The 21506-nt window shown below is 37.7% G+C and overlaps 1 long non-coding RNA gene across 1 annotated transcript in view; it reads right to left on the bottom strand.

The window, feature by feature from the left end:
• LOC124155627 overlaps nucleotides 1-21506 on the bottom strand; it is a 167159-nt gene that overhangs the window by 83543 nt on the left and 62110 nt on the right. The window contains exon 2 of the long non-coding RNA XR_006864212.1: nucleotides 2676-2779. This is a non-coding gene — a long non-coding RNA (uncharacterized LOC124155627). The remainder of the gene's footprint in view (nucleotides 1-2675; nucleotides 2780-21506) is intronic.

Raw genomic sequence — 21506 nt, 5'->3', positions numbered from 1 at the left:
CTTCGCGCCATTCAATCTTCCTTTTTTCGACCGTCGCCATTCCTCCCGCCAACCGTCCTTTTCCCTCACGCAGCAGCGCAGCCTTTCCCCACCCCTCCTCTTCCCGCCAAAGCCTGCGCTATTCTTGCGTCTTTTGTTTTTCCCGCTTGCTCTCCCGCGTTTATTGTTACGATCGCCTCCCCTTATTCGTCAGACGCGCTTCAACACGATCCGTCTCCCTGGCAACCAAGCCCCGATTTATTTCAAAACCACACGAACGCACACATACAGGGCACACAAAAACGTTTAGTTTTTCCTCGAAATGAACGAAATCGTCCCGTTTTTTATTTCACTTTCGCGCGCAAAATCATTTCCATTCCTACCTGGCTGCACCCTTCTCTTCCTTTATGAACGAATATCTCCACTCGCTCTCGATTAAGGGAAAAAATCCGTAGACTTTATTCTTGTATAAGTTATTATCCTCAGATTTTCCCTAAAAACCATTTTCCATTTTAGATACCAAAGCATCGTTCCGTAGCAAAATCTCTGGCGGTAATCCTGCATTGGACTCCCGGAAAATATTAAACGCTTTTTTCGCCTAATACTTCCTCGTTGTTCCATACAGCGTTGGCGTTTTCCCAAGAGATGCTAGAGAAGAATCATTTCACTTTAGCGAAACCGTTCTGAAACCCAAGACGAAAAGGGCGAAAATTGAAGAAGGTACATGGTGATAAAGTTTCATTGAATTCGAGGCATTCAAAAATATTCAACTTGTCCTAAGATTTCATATCCATAATCTCCTCCTAAATCACACCTTCCCGATCTCATGAATTTTATTAAATTAAAACTAACTGCTAATTTCTGACAAGTACTTTAATTTTACTTCAGGACCTAACGATAATACGCATTGAAACCGGTCGTGGTGAGAAAATTGAAGTATTTGTGGAAAATTTCCAGTAAGCTTTAGTTAATTAATATTAAATAATTCCACCAGAGTAAGCCTGAAACAACTCCCTATGAACCACAAATTAATGAGTTTTGTAGGAAAATAAATTCGTCCTAACTCTGATTAAAGGGAAAAATTACAAAACTTAATCAAAAATGGGTAAGAACTTCCATACACATTCCATGCAATTAATAAAAAAAGAAATAATGTTCTCAATAAATGACCTCGAAAAGAAAGACGTTCATACAAGGTAGCTTTCCGTTTAACTAAATCGTTAGAAAAACAATAGAGTATTACAGAGCGAAAGGCAAAATGTACTCCCTCTATTGCCCACCAATTTTCAAAGACATCCGTCACCATCATTTTAACATCATTTAATTATTACCCACTACTGGAGTTATTTCTACAACCCTGTAGCCACCACCTCCTTCCCACCCAGCCATTATTTTTGAATTTGTAGATTTGTTACAAACTGTTAATGATGACTATTTGCATCATTAAATAATTTTGCGGCGTAAATAACAAATGAATTCGATCGAATAAAATGCTGCCATGTCAAGCAGTCAAGTCCTTATGCAGCCGGATTTTGAGAACCAACGAACTAGCAAGTAAATAGATAATAAAATTAAATATATTATATTTTCATGGGAACTTTTAATAGGTTAGTGGTATACAATCGCTCTTTTCATGAAAAATCGGGATTACCAAAATTACCTTTCAACATTAAAAAAAGAGTGATGTACGGGTGTATGCCGCGTGTAGTAATGGAGATTGCCCCGACGTTTCGCGGCCGCCTGCTGGTCACTTCTTCAAGTGAATGATGCTGGGAATAGGGCTTTTGCTGCCTTCAATGAACTGGAGCGTGCTAGCTGTGTGTTTTGGTTTGAAGAATCAAAATCGGCGACAACAGTATTAATTTTCATACAAAGTAGGCTAAAGATCCTCCTAGTAGGCCTAAAAGTTATAGGTGGCATAGATGTTTTGTAGAAACGGGGTGCTCAAAAAATCATAAGAAATCGTCAGGTCGTCCAAGCACATCTGACGAAGTCGTTGAGCAAGTGAGACAAAGTATTGTCCACAGCCCTACGAAATCGACCCGGTGTGCATCTCATGAGCTGCAAGTCCCACATACAACGGTTTGGCGTGTGTCGAGAAAACGTACGCATTTGATTTTTCAAAATTGAGAAGTCCTTTTTGAAACATCCTATAGATAAATCCTCCATGAGTTCCACAACACTCTTTTGATGGTAAACCCAAATCGGTTTCAAAGCTCACGTTACATTGAGTAAAGCACAGTCTGTTGCGCATTTACATGGTATCAATATCTACACACTAACTAGCATGTCTCCTTAATAGGTGTGTGGAGGGGGTGTTAGCACACCAGCCGTCTACAAATGCCTCTATTTATCAGTTAGGCAAAATATCTCCCTTAATTTATCGCTTCTGTCGAATTTTGCCTTGAGAATGTCACATGAGTACTGAAGCATGTTGAGGTCTACAAAGTATATTTTTTTATTTAAAATCTCCAATTTTTTTATTTAGCCATTTCTGGAGATATCAAATACTGTACTTCAGGTAGAAAAAAGGTACGGCGATGATAAACATGCCCAGGTGGATAATGATATTGTGGGAAACGTCTCCCATTTCTCACAGCAAGGACCAATGACAGAGACTAATTTCTAAGACTAAAATTTATAAGGTACCAGTTAAAATTCACCAAGATTATTTGCAGAGTAGGAAAAGTACCCACCATTGTGGTCCACCCCGTGGTCGGCTATGCGGATGTTTCCAAAACCAGTCCTCTCCAACAACTATGATTGAAGAATGTAGATTCGCTACTAGTTTCCTCCATGACTGCAACAAAACCAAAATGAAATATAAGTTTTCTACAATTTGAAGGGGAACATTCGCAATTCTGTACTTTGAATGAACCAAAAGAGGCGGAAATTTCTCAAATCGCTTTTATGGCCACGTCTTTGATTTTTTTTTCTTAATGAATAGATTTAGGAGAATTTCGAAATTCTACTGATATTCAAAGCTCCGGGGAAATCTGGCGTTTATGCGATTGAAAGGGCTTTCAATGAGTCTACGGGAAACCTTAAATTTACAATTCCGGGAATTCAAATTCAACCCTCATTTCCTCAAATCAGTCGTTGAATACCCTCCCGAGAAATAAATGAGCATGTAGGATTTTGTTCCACGCCGTGGAAACCCCTGAAAGCAATTAAGAGCGTAGCTTTATTGATAATAATCATAATCACCTTACCATCGCCAATGATAGGATTTATAAATAAAGGGAGGCTAGCATTTCTGCTGAGAGACATAACTTCATGTACAACAGTACCCTTAGTAACAGCATCTACATTGAATTACCCTTGATTTATCAAACCAAATTAGCAGAAAGTAACATTTAATAATATATTTCATCCCATTAAATGTATTGCATTGAAAGTACAATGTGACTCACCAGAGGAAAACTTGAATAATGCACGAAATATATTTTAAGGCCTATTCATTGTATTTTAAAAGCTTTTACAAATATTTCTCGCAGCGTAAAACTACTATTGTTCATTAGCTTCCAAAAACCGGATTTTTTTTAGAGTGAACGCAAGATATTGCATGAATCATTACGAAAGGGATTGCACGCATCCATAAAATTTTTAAGTGCTTCAAAGAAGGAAAATGAACGAGTCATTACGCATTAAAACAAAAATTTCACGGTGCTGAAAACACGGAAAAATATACTGTTTCCCGTCATGAATAATGAAAAGGGAGAAAATTGAGGTCTCATCGCCGTAGTACCCGTTTTCATTTAACAATTTAAAACATTCAGCGGCTTTCTGAATTAATATTCAGAGCCACTCATGCTCCCGTGTTCTGCGCTCATAAATTTAAAAACCAAAAAGGTTCAAATTTTCCATATTGCGCATTCCCTGAAATTAAAGCGAAATTGTTACTTAGGGCTATAGCTTTTTAAAAGGAATGCTAATGAAAGGAAGGAAGTAGTCATGCTCTTTCTTACTGCACAATTGTTACATTATCAAGATACAGAAATTGCTAATAATTAGTGCTATCATTCGATGATGAACTTTAAGATTATGTTCACGCCAAAGTTCATTGTCCACGATTACTCACAGATTGGCAATATCGTGTTCCCTTGGTATAGGCTGATGAATTACAATTCAACGGTAGTATGCCTTACGAAGCATTGTGATTAATTTCACATTAATCACCTTCATGTTGTTTGCTAATTTTTAATGTAGTTTTTTTCAATTTAATTAAATGCCCTTCAAGCAGATCAAGATATTCATAAAAATCTATTAATAAGTACTTCATTCGCTAACTTTTTCCATTTAATAGGTAAAAAATAAGTAAAAATACTGAAGTTAAGGTTTCCGCTGTTGCCTTAAGTATTTGGTTAATGCGTTGAACGTTATGTTAAGCAATTTTTTTAGGTATTTACTCTTACCTCTAGGCTCTGGCGATAGATAAGAAGGGTCGCCATCGATCGACCGTGTGAGATTAGGTGGGTCGACCGCAGTTAGACTTGGGCCCATTGGCCGAACAATTCCCAGTATAGAGAAGCTGTAACGGAAAGAACGGGACTCTGCCAGTGGGATGAGACGCAACCTGAGCTTTCCTTCTTTAAGAATCAGTGTAAAACCAAGTCCTAGTTTCTGTCCTCCCACCTAAACTCCACCGACCTCGATTTATTTGTGCATGAAGTAAGGATACAACGTACATGATAACTTATTACATAAAATTGAAACTACATTTAATACAACTTTTATAATGCATCATAAGCCTATAACATAATACATGCTTAAGAGTAACACGAGCGTAATTTTATGAGGCGAAAAAAGACGAAAAAATCTCTAAAGTGCACGAAAAGTACTTCTTTAACTTCCTTCTAGAGAAAGAGGGTAGTTATATCATGATTTAACTCAGAAAATGTATCTTCTTTCTGAGGGAACTCTTAATGGCTTCCCATAACATTATGAGATGAAGCGCGCGCCCAAAACTTCTTCAAATCCATTTAAAATTAGTTAGGATAATAACTTTCTGAAAATATATTATCGCTATTGTGGCAACTAAAGCCATAGTCGTTGACCTTTTTTTTCACCGTGTAACTAGTCATAATTCCTTCTCGATATTTTCGTGGAAAAGTAGTTGAGAGGAACGAAAGTGAAAATGATATACAACCAACCCCACTGAATAATCTTTAAAGAGGTCCCCATTATTCGTGTTTTACGCATTTTTATCGTTTTAAAGGGCCCATAAGCACCTGAGATATATAATTTGATAACATATATGGCATTTTATATTAATCCAATAACTAATTATGAATATTCTAGTGGTAAAAAGCAAGTAAATCCATAGATTTTAAATCCAGTTCCTCGCTTGAAAAAATAACTAAATCCCGTTATATTATATTAACCATCACAAGCAAACAATAGCATATGAAATTCATGGTTTCTTTGGTAGTTGTATGGTTATCTGTCGGAACCAAGTGAAATTCAAATTAAGGAGCACATTAAACAGATTGTTATTTACATGGATATCACGAATCACTTAGGAAACTATGTAAGAGAAGTCAAACTTAAGAGTCCATTACATTTGCCGCTAAAGCTTCATGGACCAACATCTGAGACTACTGACTTTTAGTGAAATAAATGAAGATTGTCTCTCGCTCTCAAACAATCCGTTGAGTCTCTCTTCAGCCTTGTGAAAAGCCAGGAATAAAGCGACTGAAAGAGCGATGATCACAGTAAAAATGTCACCTCGCAACAGCTGTAATTGGTCACAAAGGCCCGATGTACTCATTTAACAAGCGAAGGTCATGTGACGGTAAATTACACCCCACACCTTTTGAATAATGAGGAAGGACATACAATTTGGCAAACAGCTGTGACAAGTGGTCCAGCGTATGCGTCTAAATAAGCACTTTCTCACTAAAGGATGAACGCAAAAAAAAAGCAGAAAATCCACGACGGAAAAAGCGGAGGTCAGTAGAATAGAGCAAGCGCGTGGGGAAGTCAGATAAGGGAGTGAAGAAAAGAAAACTGCACGACATCCAGAAGGGGCGACCAAGGGGACCACATGGAAGAGGTTCAATTCCGTCCCTTAGCAGCCTGATTTTTGTTACCCCTTACGGCGCATTCGCGAACGTTCTCAAGAACGTCCCCAAAGCGGTGATGAGTATAGAGCAATGGTTCAGTTCTCAACATTTTCAATAGATTGCCAATTGCAAGGGATAGCAATAAATAACTTGTAAATTCTATATATTTTACCATCATGAATATAAATTTTGGAAAACGGCTCTAATTATACCTTATTTCTGCTTGAAATTCAATAAATCTTTCGTCAGCGACGAAGTAATTAAATTTTGCGAATCTATTTAGATACGGAAATTGTGACAGCGCCTCTAGCCTCCGAATGAAGAACCCTCTGTTGCACAATAAAAAAACTTGAGAATTCGACATATTTTATCATCATGAAAAATTTTGGTCAATGGTCAAATAATTATACCTCATTTTCCAGTGAAATTCACATTAATTTGCTGTAAGCGACAGAGGAGTTGACTTTTGTAAATCTATTTATGCATGCAAAGGTGCCAGCAAATCCAGCGTCTAACTAAAGAACCCTCTTCCACATTATTCGTGAGTTTGGCGAACAGTTTCGACTGGCAGTCCAATGTTAGAGTCTAAATTCGCTGTTTCTCACGGGAGGGGAAATGAAAAAAGAATAACTAGAGAGCCTGTGAAGGAGAAAGCGGATGAAAACGGAATAGAGTCGAGTGCGTGGTGGAGTTAGATAAGTGCGGGAAGAAAAAGAAACGCCACGAGCTGTGAGGGATGACCCTCGATTCTGCTACCTCGTCTTTCTTTTTTTCGCACGAGGCACCTGGGGATGGAGGAGGACGGCGAATACGTCACCAAGGCAACAACCGAATTCCTCTTCCTCCTCCTCCCCTCTCCAACTCTCATTCTTTCTCATTCTCCTGCCATCTCACTATTTTACTCTCTTTCTCGTCGCTTTTGGTTCGTTGACAAATTTTTGGCACCATTTCACCAATTGAAGGAAACTACGCAGCAAACTACGACCGTTAAGGCATCGTTTGACCCCAACCTCAAGTCGAGCCACAACTTTGGCTTGTTCGTTCCCTATGATATATTAGGTCGCGACCGCCCTTTTGTCATAACAAAAGTGTTCTCGGTTTGGAGAGTTTATTTACTAAGTTCAAAAACAAAGATTTTTTTAAATCAGCTTCACAACTCCTAATAAACCGATTTCCTCAATGTATCTAAACTAACCATCATAAATTACCATGCCTTAAACGAGGATAATATTGAGTTATTATAATCAATTCAATAGCAATTACACATTACACATTGCAATAGAGGATTCCGTGAATAAAATTTTAATTTTGATTTAGACATGAGGCATATTGTTAACTCATACGATGAACTATATGACCAAAGATCTAGAGAAAACATTCATAGCTGAATTTTATGCGATTTGATTCATTTAAGAGGCATTACATTTTCACTAATTTCAGTGATTTAACATAATTACCATGCCACATGTGATCTGCTGCAATATGGAGTTGCAAAAATAGGCTTTATAGGATATACATATATTAGTCGATGTAAAGAGTATAACGCAAAATGAGGCATTTTATTCATTGAAGCAATGCAAAAGGAGGGACTGTGAATAAAATTATAGAAGATATAAGGGAGTACTTCCCGTCCACTTTCTCTTTTCCTAAAAATATACACGCAGAAACGCATGTCTTACAAGCGCTTGCTAACCAGCAGTATCCTCTCGCTCTCCCGCTCATTTTTATTAGGCTAGTGAAGTGGCCTCCAAGAGCGAGGAAAAGAAATAGCGTTAGAGATTGTGAGGTCTAATGGTGGGAGCGAAAGCTTGAGAAGTTTGAGTGTCGAGATGTGGGCGTGGAGGAGACAATCCGAATCGGAATAATGGAGACGTTGCGTGCGGGAGACTAGGAAGATTTAAAAATAAGACGGGGATGGGCGGAGGATCTTGCTTTTTGTAGGTTAAGGTCGCGAGGGAAGCCTCTCAAGGTCGGAAGAGGAGCGCAGGAATAAACATGGGAGGCGAGGGCGTTAACGACTTCGCGGCGAAAGAACAAAGGAAGGTAGAAGGAGAGAACGGCGATGTAGCAAGGTCGAGGAATAGGAAGGACGAAGAGGCAATATTTATACGGAGCGCCATCCCGTAGGTGAGGGCTACACCTTCCATGCATCCTCAAAAGGCAACCCCGAAGACATGGGAAGACTGCGCGGTAGCCAAGTAGGTCTTCAGTGCACTAGACTGCCAATTCAAGGCTCCCGATCGATACGATCCGATCGATTGGAATTTACTTTCCTTTTCTCCGCAGCTAAGTTTTGATGCACCGCTGACATTTACGTCTTCAACTCCGAGACAATGATTTAACCTACACTCAAGGTAGGATTCTATATTGTGATTAAGGAAGAATTTTTCGCCATTTTTATTGGTTGAAAACGATTACTAATTTGAAAATTTTCAGAGGTTACTATTATGACGTGCTTAAATATCAAGTAAGGGCTACACAACAATTTATAAAATGAACTTGGTTTTGCATAAAAGATTTTTCCAAGCAGTTAAAGTCGACTGAGGCACCATTTTAACTCACTACTTAAATTCATCTACGAGTTTTTCAATAAAATACGATACCATAAGCACGCCTAAAGAAAACTTGAAGGAGAAAAAATTAATGAAAGGGGGTCCCATTAGAAAGTGACTTACCGACCGCACTCTTCAAGATTTGTATCAAGGAAACAATGAAAGAAGTACGAGAAGAAGGTGTTAAGATAATCGGAGAAGATATTAACATATTGCGGTTTTCTCATGATATCGGTATCGTGCCAGGAAGTGAGGAAAATTCAAAGGGCTCAGTGAATGTATATTAGGATGTGTGTCATGAATACGGCATGAAAATAAATAAGACATTAACCCAAATACTTGCATATGGGAGAGAGAAATCATCATTGACCAACGGGTATCAATGGAGGGAGATATGAGTAAAGGATATTATTCACCTACCTTGATAGTACCATTACCACGGATGAAAGAAAAACTGTAGACATGTAGCATCGTATAGCCCAAGCTAAGATGGCGTTCATGGATAGAAGGCCTCCCCTCTGCTCCAAGAGCATAAGCCTGGAGACAAGAAAACAATATGAAAATATATTCGTGTGGGTTGTGGCTGCCTACTGATCAGAAACTTAGGCGATTGAAATGGTGATGAGAAAAGAAAGGATATGATCGAGATTTGGTATTGGAGGCGAGTGCTGAAGTTCAAATGGGGGGATAAGGTTAGATACGTATATTACGAAGGTATATCAAATAATAAGGCAAGAAATGGAGCTATGAGAGCATCATATATCAAAAAAGGAAAAGGTGTATAGGTTATGTTATAACGGACATTGATTACGTGAGTATAGTAATGGATGGAAAAATTGAAGGAAAAATACCTAAAAGAAGACTAAGACTCAAGTACCTGGGGAAAGCAGTTACGCAGGAAATAAATTCCTCGAATCCATTGTCTTTGAATAAGAGAAGACTAAGGAAAATCGACATTTAATGCTACATAACCAAAGTAATGATTTTAAAAGTATCGATTATATTTTAGCTTTTTTATACCTTCTAATACAGTCTTTCAACGCCAAGGGAAAGTATTCATAATACAAAATGGCCTGAAAATATATATGGTGCGTTAAGAGAGGGAACAATGGTATAGAACATACTTAGAGAAACTTAAGTATACGCTCATTAAAAATTGCCAACTGGCACGTAGGATAATGACTCTTCAAAAATGCGAGTCATATTACTAGAAAGAGCAAGCGTTTTTATGCTAATAGAAAAATCAAAAGAATGATCATTCATTTAAAGTCACCTTCAATAGTTATATCATATCAAGTTAAAATGCCGTAAGGTCTTATTTCCTCACAGTGAAAGAGATAAACTTGAGACTATATGTTTTATAATTGCTCACTCAATAAATGATGCACATACAAAAGTATTATACGAAATGGGTAGTAAGGATTTATCGCCAGAAATATAATTTTACAACAATGCCTGGAGATGCTGGTTTGATTATCGCATAAATGGATAGAGATGACAATATTTTCTGCGATAAGCAATCTCTTTTTGCCATGACAGCAATTCAGGAGAAGAGTGTTCATAGGATTCAGCAACTATTGGGTATGGTGGGACGGAATCCGAAGATAGTTTGTGACAATTAAAAACGGGAAACTTAGAGGAAAGGCAAGGACAGCCGCTCGCACAAGGATGCTGAACAGATGAAGATGGACGTAGCGACGGAAATCAAAGGATTTTAACGAAGCAAGAGGTAAAAAAATTAAAAAGAAACCAACCTCTATTCTATTTTTCAGGAAATTTTTGTTTCAACGGCCTTCAAATTTTAACCGTCTCCACAACAAGACGGCATTTAAATGAGTGAAAGGGTATCTTGGAAAAAAGATCTCTATTTGAATCTTTTCGGCGAAAATAATTCGCCCTCCGGTGCCTAAGACTTAGAAAATGAGTAGGATATAAGATCATAGCAATAATACTGCTCCTCCCAACAAATAATTTCCTTGGGAAATGAAGGATATTCCAATTTTTTTCATGTTTAGAAAAATGTTGGGTGATTGTGAGCGCGAAATTTTCTTGAGTTGACGATCCATTTAAAACAAGTTATGTGAGGCCGATGTAAGAAACTGTTTTTATTTGCTAATGAGAGACAATTAGACAGTTGAGGAGGGGCAAGACATTGTTTACTAACCAGATCCAAATGTGTGTCAAGGTGCGTAGACATATTTACGCCTTTAGTCTATAGGTTGAACGCCGGCAGAGCTGTAATTGTTTTCATTCGAAATAGATGGCAAGCGCCTCAAAAGCATATGTCTTCCTTTTGATCGCAACCCTAACTAATTACTCCGCGCGTGCTGCATTTTCGCGGGAAAATATTTTTTTAGTTGTTTCTCCCTCCTGTTACATGGAAATCTCCAAATAATGAAAACAAGCAATAACATGGAGTGTACCTTTTAGAACTACTATCAGCATATTTTATGCATGGTAAGCAACATTAAATATTTTTATACCAAATTTCAATTCTCTAAATCGTTATACGCATAGTATATCGACACTATTAGAAATTTACTCACGGGGGGACGCCAATTTTTACCATCATGGCACACGGAAGCATAAAATTAGTATAGATGTAGGCAGAACGGAAGAGCATATACTTCTCCATGCGCGAATGCTTCAATCAAGTATTACATACACATTAATCTCCAATTTTTCGTGCCTAAGCTCCCAAGAAAGGACCTCCACTCATGAAAGCTTGTCTGATGCATTATACCAGTCCAACTTATTCTTAATATATTGTCCCTATGATGAAATGCATTGTAGATACCTCGAGAAGGTTAACTGCTATGAGGTACACTGTGTCCCGATTCTAACATTCTAAATTTGAGAATCTTCCAAAATAAGTCACTTAAATTAAATTCTTACGTATCTGATTAATTTTATAATAATTTTAACTTTGAATTTTGATACAGCTCTAGTAATTTTTCATTAAATTTTATTATACATTCAGAAACTGATAAAATTGTGTCCCTTTTCATGGAACTTAACCCTATTTATGTCAACTAAGCTAAACTGTACGTCCAGTTTACCCTACTAAATTTAAATATGCCAAGCGAATTACCAAATACAAAGTTATCTGATGTCACTATTATTCTGTATTTATTTCATTAGCACAGCTTAAAATGTTCATCACATTTTTCTCTTTTCCACTTTCAGGTAAGTGACAAGTCCTAGATTCAAACGTTGAAGTCATTAGAGAAGAGCTGCGATTCGGGAAATTTAAGGGTGAGTGCTGATCGATCCCGTTCCATTGTCTGTTGGGGATATCAAAAAGGAAGTGACATCAGTCTATATCCTTACTTGAAATACCATTCATACGCGAAAACACTTTTTTCCTGAAATAAGGAAAAAAAATGGAAGGTGAAATTAAGGTGGCTTGAGTGATGCCATTTATCTTCCATTAAAAATCAAATAACTCTTCCCACGGCGAATATTTATTTTGTAACACAGTTAAGTGTCGTAAGTGCCGACAGTTTTCGGCCATTTTGAATTGAAGTCATTTGGGTCGTAAAACGTTAACCTCTCAGTTCCCCTGATTTTTTATATAGGTATGCTGATTTATCAATGTATTGCGTACGATTAATTATAATTAGGAATCCAATACAGCCGTATGCGTCAAATAGACGTAAAAAAAGCTAAAGCTTCCTTATATTAACAATTATTAGTTCACACATACTAATCATTCGTAGTTCTCATGTTACACGAGAGATTCCAAAGTGTGGATAGACAAATTGAATAATGAGTACACTGCAGCACTGACCCATAAATTTACATCCTCCTTCCATACCTTTTATAGACATACATGCATGACATAGATACATTTTTATTCCAATAAGATCCGAATTCAAATTTATATCATCCATCAGCTGAAAAATTATTCCACTGCACTTGTCGTAAACAAACCTATCGTAAGATATACCATAGTGGAACTAGTAATTTAGACGTATACAATACTTTTTGTGGGATTATTTACTACCATATGATGACTTATTTGATAAGAAATGAAATTCAATCGAAATAAATATTATTTTACCTGCAATTTAGCCCCCAAAATGGAGTTTTAGAAATGTAGGCAAAAATGAGTTGTGTTGTGCGAGTGGTCTATACTCTAATTTTGTTGTTAATTCATAGACATTTTTTTAAACCATAGATTTTATCAAAAAACTTCAAATTTCATTTTCATAAACTGTAAACATGTATCTACTCTTTGATATTATCCATTATCCCATATTTTCATAAAATTCGTCTTCATAGCCGTTTGATTCTGAAATCAGCCTGATTTTTCGCAAAATTTTAAACTTTAGAGCTCGGGCGGCAGTGGTTAATATTATCCGATTTGAAAAAAAATTTGTGTGCGAGATCCTTATATCATTTCGCAACTTTCCCGCATAGGGCAAATTTGATCAGGAAAAAAAACATTTTTTCGGCCCACCCTAGTATACATATAATAGCAGTCTACAAATATAAACAGTAACCGTTGATAATTCTCAGAATATTCGGATTAAATACATTGGTAAAGCCATTAATTTCAAACAAAAAATAGTTGAAGCTGTGGATTCAAACGCTATTTGAAACCTAGAAATCCGAGCCAACGAGGATTATAAAGGTTTCCTCGAATCAATTCAATTCCCTAGACAGCACTCAGTGCGTGACACCACAATTACTGTGCTTATCGGGCTATGCAGGGAAAATTGGCTAGAAAATGGACTCGTGGCTATGAAAGAGGCGTGCCCTAGATATTACTGCTAGTTCTGTTTGCGTCGTAGATCCAACAGTTTCACGCTCTTCCGAACTGGAAATGCAGCTGTCTCCAAAGACGCCGCCCAACGCATTTGCACGCACCGCTCGCTTCGTGAGTCGCATCTCTGCGCCTTTGCGAACGCCCAGCCTCTGTGGAGAGCGCGTGGGAATGAAAGGCTTTGAGTAGTGAAGAGGTATCACAGCCAAAAACAAATTCTTTGGAGGAAAAACTATCATTTTACTTTCTTCACATGAAGAAACTATAAAAATTAACTATAGATTTAACAGAATTCATAAAGAAAATTTCGGCCGCCACTTCAACCGATTACCTTAATCGAAGCGAACCATTTCCAATAAAATTAAGTCAAAGCTGTGGATTATAACTCAATTTGAAGCCTAGATATCTGAGCCGACGGGGAATATAAGAGACCTATATTTTGTAAGATAAAGACAATTTTGGTCGTCACTTCGGGGACAACCACTGAAAATAAAATTAACAACAATATTTTACTGTATTTTTATTTGCCCGACCGGTTCCATCTCTTTGTCTTATTCTCAAAGGGACTCCACTCAAAAGAGCTGTCTTGAATACATGCACGCAACTTCATGAAAATGTATTTCGATCAACAACGCTTATCAACATCAACAGATTTGTTGGGCGCAGCTATACACTCAATTCTCCTGTAAAATACGTACTCTTTTCACGATCGAAATGAATTTGAATTGATTTTTTAAAATATTCATTATAAAATATAGAGTAAATTGTAGCTGCCAATACAGAACTGACAAAGATAAAATCATTTGGATCATATCTTTTGATTTCACCTCAGGTAAATATTGTGGTATTTTGATAGCCTTGGCATGCAAAGTTAAAATCATATGGCGAAAGTTAATGGCACTGTAATTCCTCAATTACTGCGAATTCACTCGGTTCCGTCATGTCATTGGTATTTCGTTATTTTGAAATGTACAATAAATTCTGGAGCGTAGTCGTCATATTTTGTTCATATAGACACACAGCATTTCCACCCCAAATCCTTAGTCGATGCTTTTCTTAGCCAGAAACATTTAGAATCAGACAAGGGCAATCACTCACTTTGAACTGGGGTCTAACTAACCTTTCTAGGTTCAATTTTACCAATAAATGGATTGAAATACAATATTTTACCATTGGCATGAGTTTTACTCCCGTTCACTGTTTTGCGCAACATATAATTACCTACTATCATTCAAAATATGATTATTCACAATAACCATGCTACAATCGGGTATCAATGTCTTGGTTTCAGTTCTTGAATTTTTACTATAGGCAATTAAATAATCCGCACTAAATCGGTTAACTTTTTCCATTCTGAAGATAAATTTTAATCCACTTTCAGTTAAATAAACGAATTAGAACAACTGATAAAAACGGCAAAAAGTTCCAAAACGAACCCCTCGCCAACTATTGTCCTGTTAATAGACAAATAAGCGAACCTATCTGGAGTGTTTTTTCCAACCACCTCGCGTAGTAATGTAAAACGAAAATGAAATCGTGGAAAGAGCCAATTTGACCGTTTTCATCCGAATTATTTTAGTGTTTTTCTAACCGGTTTTGTCCAAATCCGTTTGCGTTTCAAAATACAGTTGATTGACGTAGCACTCGAAGAACTAGAATTATCGAGGTTTTTGCAAGTGAGGTACAGGGATAACTCCTTGGTATTCTTAGAGTCCGCTAGTTTCCCTCGTTAGACCTGTTCGCCATCTTTGATGCGGGACTTGATGACGGAAGCTAAATGAAGCGGGCTACCTATCGAAAAAGATTGTCGACAACACTGAGCCATGTTATCTCAAGATTTATGCTCATTTACCCTCATGATATCCAGTGCAGCACATGAGCACAGACTACATTACACATTAGCGAATATGGCATAGGAATCAAAATAAAACATTCTTGTACGGAAAACTCTTTTAAATGTATTGGCGTTGACTCACAACGCGTTTCGAGGGCATAGCGTCGACATCAGGGACGAAAGTTGACCTGATAATGACGCTATACCTAGATACGTGTTATAACTAATCTCTGACAGTAAAAAGGATTGGATAGATCCCAAGAGTTCTATTTCAATTCATTATTTTTTTCCGTCCAAGACAGTTTAATTATATCTACCGAAGGTGTGCAATGTGTGAATATGTCTGACCAACTGTTTCTTGGAGCAGCTAAGTTCAAACACGTGTCTCACGTCAGACATTTCCGTGTAAATAGACAAATAGGCGAACCTGTCTGGAGTTTATTTACTTCCATCGCCCCGCGCTCCAATGTGAAACGAGAATTAATTCATCGAGAGAGGCGCATTCAATCGCTATTCCGATTTTATACACTCCGCCTCCCGTTTAGGACCACGCGCCAACGCCAACCCTTTTCCATCGACGAAATGTGGAGGCCTTTTGTTTCAAACATTTGCATTGCGCCACGCGTTCTCGCTACGGACATGTTTTTGCATGTTTCATTCGCTCCCCCTTGATGAAAACTCGGGCTGAAAACGGCTTCCAAAGAGGGACTCTTGGAACCCAATTTTTAATTCGCCTTTTAAAAAAAGCGACCTCTATTCACGTTCTCGCTCGCTGCGCGCGCGGTTACGAACGCGAAATTTCCATCCTTGAGAAGAACAAAGAGCTCCCAAGTAGCCGAGCAGCGGACGCTCTTCGTAAAAAGTGGCCGCCACCACGCCAACCTGAGATCAAACCAGAGGGAATGATTCACCAGATGCCTCGCGAGAGAAATTCACGAAAGGAATGAAATGGAGTCAGAAATATTCTGTATCACTCTCTCAACAATACACGCAGATTCTCACTGAATTAAAATGTTCACGACTTCATTACACATCAGCGAATATGGTCATGAAATCGTAATAAAACTTTTATTGCATTAAAGACTCCCTTATATTGTCCACGTTCACTCACGACGCATTTCGACGCACAGCGTTGACATCAAGGACAAGAACAGACCTGATAATGACGCTATATTTCTAAACGCGTTGTAATTAATCCCCGACTGTAAAAAGAAGTGGATAGAACCAAAGAGTTCCATTTCGATTAGTACTAGCCTCACTTGCGCGACAGTAGTAGGAGTAATGATAGCTGGTCGCGTTTTAAAATTCAGATATTCCAAGTACAAAAATCTCTAAATAATTACGGTACAGATACCATATAGTGTTCAACAAAGCATGGGAAGAATACGATAAACGGTTTAAAGAACAAGAAAAGACTGAAAGCGTTAGAAATGTTAGTGTGAAGGAAAAAGAGAATTTTAAATGTACGATGGGTGCTTTCCATTCATCGACACACGTCGACACAATTCTACTTGTGTCGCGGTTTTCGTGTTCCATTCCAAGTGTGTCGCCGACTGTTGTGACACCAGTCAATAAACGACTACGCGCTAGAATTTGAGGGTTATAACCAGTTTCCGTGAGTCGCCCCTAATAGACGCGTGAGTCGCAAGAGTGGAAAACACTCGATGAGGAATCAGAACGATGAAGTGCTAAATAAGGTGGGAGTAAAATTCCAGATGTGGAGGAGGCGGAGGGTTAGGAAGTTCTTTTTTTGCCTCGAATATAATCGGAAGACAAGGCAATGCCATCCGATTTAATAAAGAAGAGTCAAAGGACTGAATAAGCAAAATTAAATTAAAAAGACATGTTATTTCGGTCCAAACATAAACGGTAGACACTGCATCAAAAACTGAAACTATAACTTAAGTGGAGTGGAGCAACTTTTCCACTAGCGGAGAGGCTGGCATTTTAGTTTTCCACAAAATTAATTCATTCGATATTACTGAATTAGATCCATTGCGTTAATGCATCGAAATTCCTAAGTAAGAGCGAAGTTTGCAGAGATTAGGAATTCGATGACATAAATTTGTTTAACAAACGCTCATCATTAATGAACCCCGAAGAAACAAATTTAATGTAAAAACCAAGCAAAGTGATTTGAATGAGCTATAAATACAGTTCAAGGGCCTTCTCATTCACAAAATCCTCTTTACTTTAAATGAATTTACAAGTATTTTTAAACTTTTTTTATTTTCCTTCATTTCCTTCCAACGAACAAGATTAAAATAACTGTTACGGCTTGAACGAGTTCTTAAACTCAACTTTTCGCCACGGTGTGAAACAAACTCTGCTCAATAAGTCTTCATCAACTTAGCTCTGAATACCCTTTGCCTTCATTCACGATCTATAACATGCTCTCTCTTCATAGAATACAGCCTTGTCAAAGTGGAAAGGATTGCGCGTCCTCACGACACACAGAAATATACTGGCGGGAGTCTCAATTACTCTCGGAGGGGCCAGATAGGTCGAAGGGTAAGAGCCACGCCATAGGTAGTCCACGTGATAGTGTCACATAAAAAGCAATGTTGGAATGAAAATGGGAAACCCTACCAACTATCTCTTCCCTCAAAAACATTACAATCAAATGAGCCTCGGTCACTCATTGAACGGGACCCGTAAAAAAAATGGCGGATATCGTTCACGGCAGTGATTTCGGCAAGGTCCTCGAAGTCGTCAATTTAAAACTCTACCTAAATAAGCACGAACCACCATCCTTGTGACGGTTCAAGTTTACATGCCCAATAGTAATCATAGGGAGGAAGAAGTAGATGAGTATGAACCACACGAGGAAATCATTAGAGAAATCCCGGGTGCGAAAAATCTATTAGCGACCGGAACGCTTCAGTCGGGGGAAGGAGGGATGGAGATGAAAAATGAGAATTTAGACTATGAATGCAAAACGACCGGAGAGAGAAATCAGCAAAATTTTTCAGAATAAGCAAGTTACCTACTCACAAACACATGGTCCAACGTCGTAAAGGGCGGAGGAACACATTGATGAGTTCAGGACTCGTAATACTCCATTGACTCCTTATACCACATAGAATACACATCCTAGTGATCATATTCATATACACCTACACCTTCGCATTTATTACGTTCCAACACATTTCATACACTATTTTTACGTTCCAACCAACGGGAGACCCTTGTAATAATGATATGCCTCTCTCTTTAACGTCAAACAAAATATTAACCTTTGATTTCAATATAATAGGCCAAATTCCACGAAACGAAATTATTTCTTAGCATTATTTACACTATTACATTAAAATTCCAATGTTTTCTTGTACTTGTATTATGCACGCTCATGTTAACATGCAACCAAATGTGTAGATATGTGGTAAAGCTGTTGTTCACTACACACAATTACCTTATCTTATCTCATCCATTTAAACCTTAGCTAATCTTCCTTTATATTATTATTATCAATATAAGCATAACTAACCTTTTAAGCATCTCAGGAAAGTGTATAGTCATAGGTTTTATTCTTAGAAAATAGATAAATAATATAAAAACGTGAATGCATATTGCACGAATATATGAATGCTTCCTGACAGACCGAAGGGCTGGATAAACTAAGAGCACAGAAATACGAATATTTTGCCAAGGATTTAACATATTAATAAATAATGTGTTATAATGATGATAACAGCAGTAGTTTCAAAAACAATTGCTTTAACCAATATAACAAAAAAAAAGATTTTTATAACATTAGCAGCAATATATCCTCACGGTCCTGCTAAGCCAATCAAGGCTTGTCAGCAGGTGCCGGCTGGAGTGTGTAAACATAAAATTATCCATAAAAATACATATTGAGTGCGTTCACAAATAAAGAAAAGACAAAAAGAAAACAAAACCATGTATGTGGAATTAACACTCAATTAAAATACAACAAAATATTTTCATTTGCAACAAGCAAAAATATCTCTCATTTAAGTAGTACAATTTCCATCACAAAAAAATGCCTTCACCCACAAGAAAAAGCATCCACTGCATATAAAATCTTAGTCCAGAAAGATTAATGTCTAGCTTGTGCTAAAATATTCTTTAAGCTTCCTTTTTTAATTCACTCAAGTGATTTAGGTATTTAAGGCTTTCAGGTAAATCATTAAAATCATTGGTATTTTTACCTTTTGATTTCATTTTATTTTGAGTAAAATTACGATTTGTACCAGGGATTGAATAAATCCGAGCAGTTGGAGAGGATCGAGTACAAATGACTGATCAGAATTCTATGTCGAAAAAAGCTCAAGACTTGACCCAGTTATTAGCAGTGAAAGAATGTAGTATGAAACTATTGATCGTCTCTGAATGAGCCCAGCGTATATTTTCTGCTACAAAAGGCGGTAAATATTCCGCTGAGTCCAAAAAATCTTATCTTGCGCTCCATGGGGTTTTTGATAGATTTTTTTGTAGAATTCCTGCGTAGATTATTTTTTGCGGTGGAATGCGAAGAAGCTCCATCATCTGCAAATATTTTTCCTCCGATAATTCGTTCTAAATAGAAATCATTCGAGCGTAATTGAGTTGATTCCTACATTTATTCCTTCCCAAAACAAAACAAATGACACACTCCTTCGCACTCATAGGTTAAATAAACTATTCACAAAAATAAAATGCATCGCGTGTACAGAAAAATGGCAGTACGTATCACATTTATATAAACTCATAATTACGACGAATTCAATGCGCTCTTATGGCACTAAAGAAATCCATGAAGCTTATCATAAAAAATTATCAGCTCTGATCCAGCATATACACTCAAGACAAATGCATACATCGATTGAACATCATCTCACGCAACGAAAAAGGAACGTGAAAAGATTATGGTTTCTTATTCCATGGGCAGCCACTCTCGCTGCGCCTTAAGCTTTTAGCGGGGCTGAAAATATATGAGATGTACTACCTTATGTACCACAGTGCGCTATTGACTACATACGAGGAAGAGAAAGATCTGATTTAAAAGTCTTAAAATAATTATTGTCACGAAAGCATATTTTAGTTATGGAATGCGCCGTCATTATTTCGTGGTATCATAAGTTAAGCGAGCGAGACCTGCTCGGAATATTCAAAAGGAATAAAAATTTCCCTTTTTTTAATCACAGAGGTGGTGTAGTTTTTGCATTCAAACTCCCTTCGAAAAGTCTTTTTTAAGGAGGGGAGAGTCTTTCGGGCCTTCTTAAGCGTCCTCTTCGAGTGGCTCGCCTTCGGCCACTGGCCGAGTGCATTCTAAATGAGAGGGTAACGACGCGACCCCTTTCTTTTAATTCCAGTGACCGTCCAAGAGAGTGTCCTCTTGGCTTATGTCTCTCACAGAGAGATACTACGCGGCCCTCTATAGTAAACCCCCTGCGTGTCATTTCGCCAATTACAAGATAGCTCATCCATATGAATTATCAGTTCCTTCCCAGAGCTGTCTTCGCACACGGCAGTGTGAAAGGCAGGGAATTTGTTTCCTTTGATTAGTTCTTTTTTTATTACCAGCTAGCATACGATTTTATTTCAGGTAAGAGTATACCTACGCAATAGTTTTATTAAATATTAGGGATTCATGGTGAAGCAAAAACCTAGTACTGTTCCACAAACTTTTATTTGGTGTCGACTAGTTTAGACGGCTATAGCATCATTATCAAGACAAACATACAGGCTTACACAAACGCCATTTTTAAACTTCCCTTAAGTATCTTTTTCTTTCCCGGAATATTTCTCCCAAAATACTCCTTGATGAGTTACACAGTTTAACTAAGGGTTTAATTTTTGGTTTAATTCTACGCGTCACTATTAGACAATATTTCCTTTCAAAAGCGACCATCATCGGTAGGGAAACGTTGGGGCCAACCTGGCAGTGAAGCAGATAATCTTATCAGAAATTATTGACTTTAACGAGGAGAAAGTTTTAACGCAATATTCCTTGAAGTTAAATCCAGGCCTCTTTATCTCCAGCGGCCTCTGAGCAGTTAAATCTGAAGATAATCAGCAAGCCGTTCCTCGGAATGCTGGTCGAGATGAAGTTCGCATATTGATTCATCAAACTTAATTTTTTTTAACCTCAACGTACGAGCATGGAGACTAAAGAATCGTAGATTCGCTATTAGTCAGCTGGCATTCACGCGCATCTAGAAATACTGAACTTATATATAGAGAGAACTTGTCATAAAGAGAAATTGCACTCGGCATGCTGTTGCTTCTCGAAGCTGGGCATTTATATGGATGGCTATTCTCCATGTCCACACGAGTTTCTCGGTTTACGTTGTGATACGTAGTCC

Source organism: Ischnura elegans, chromosome 3 (genome assembly GCF_921293095.1).
Source record: "Ischnura elegans chromosome 3, ioIscEleg1.1, whole genome shotgun sequence".
Taxonomy (NCBI): domain Eukaryota; kingdom Metazoa; phylum Arthropoda; class Insecta; order Odonata; family Coenagrionidae; genus Ischnura; species Ischnura elegans.
Note: the sequence above shows the minus strand (reverse complement) of the source record. Positions and strands in the feature narration are given on the sequence as shown.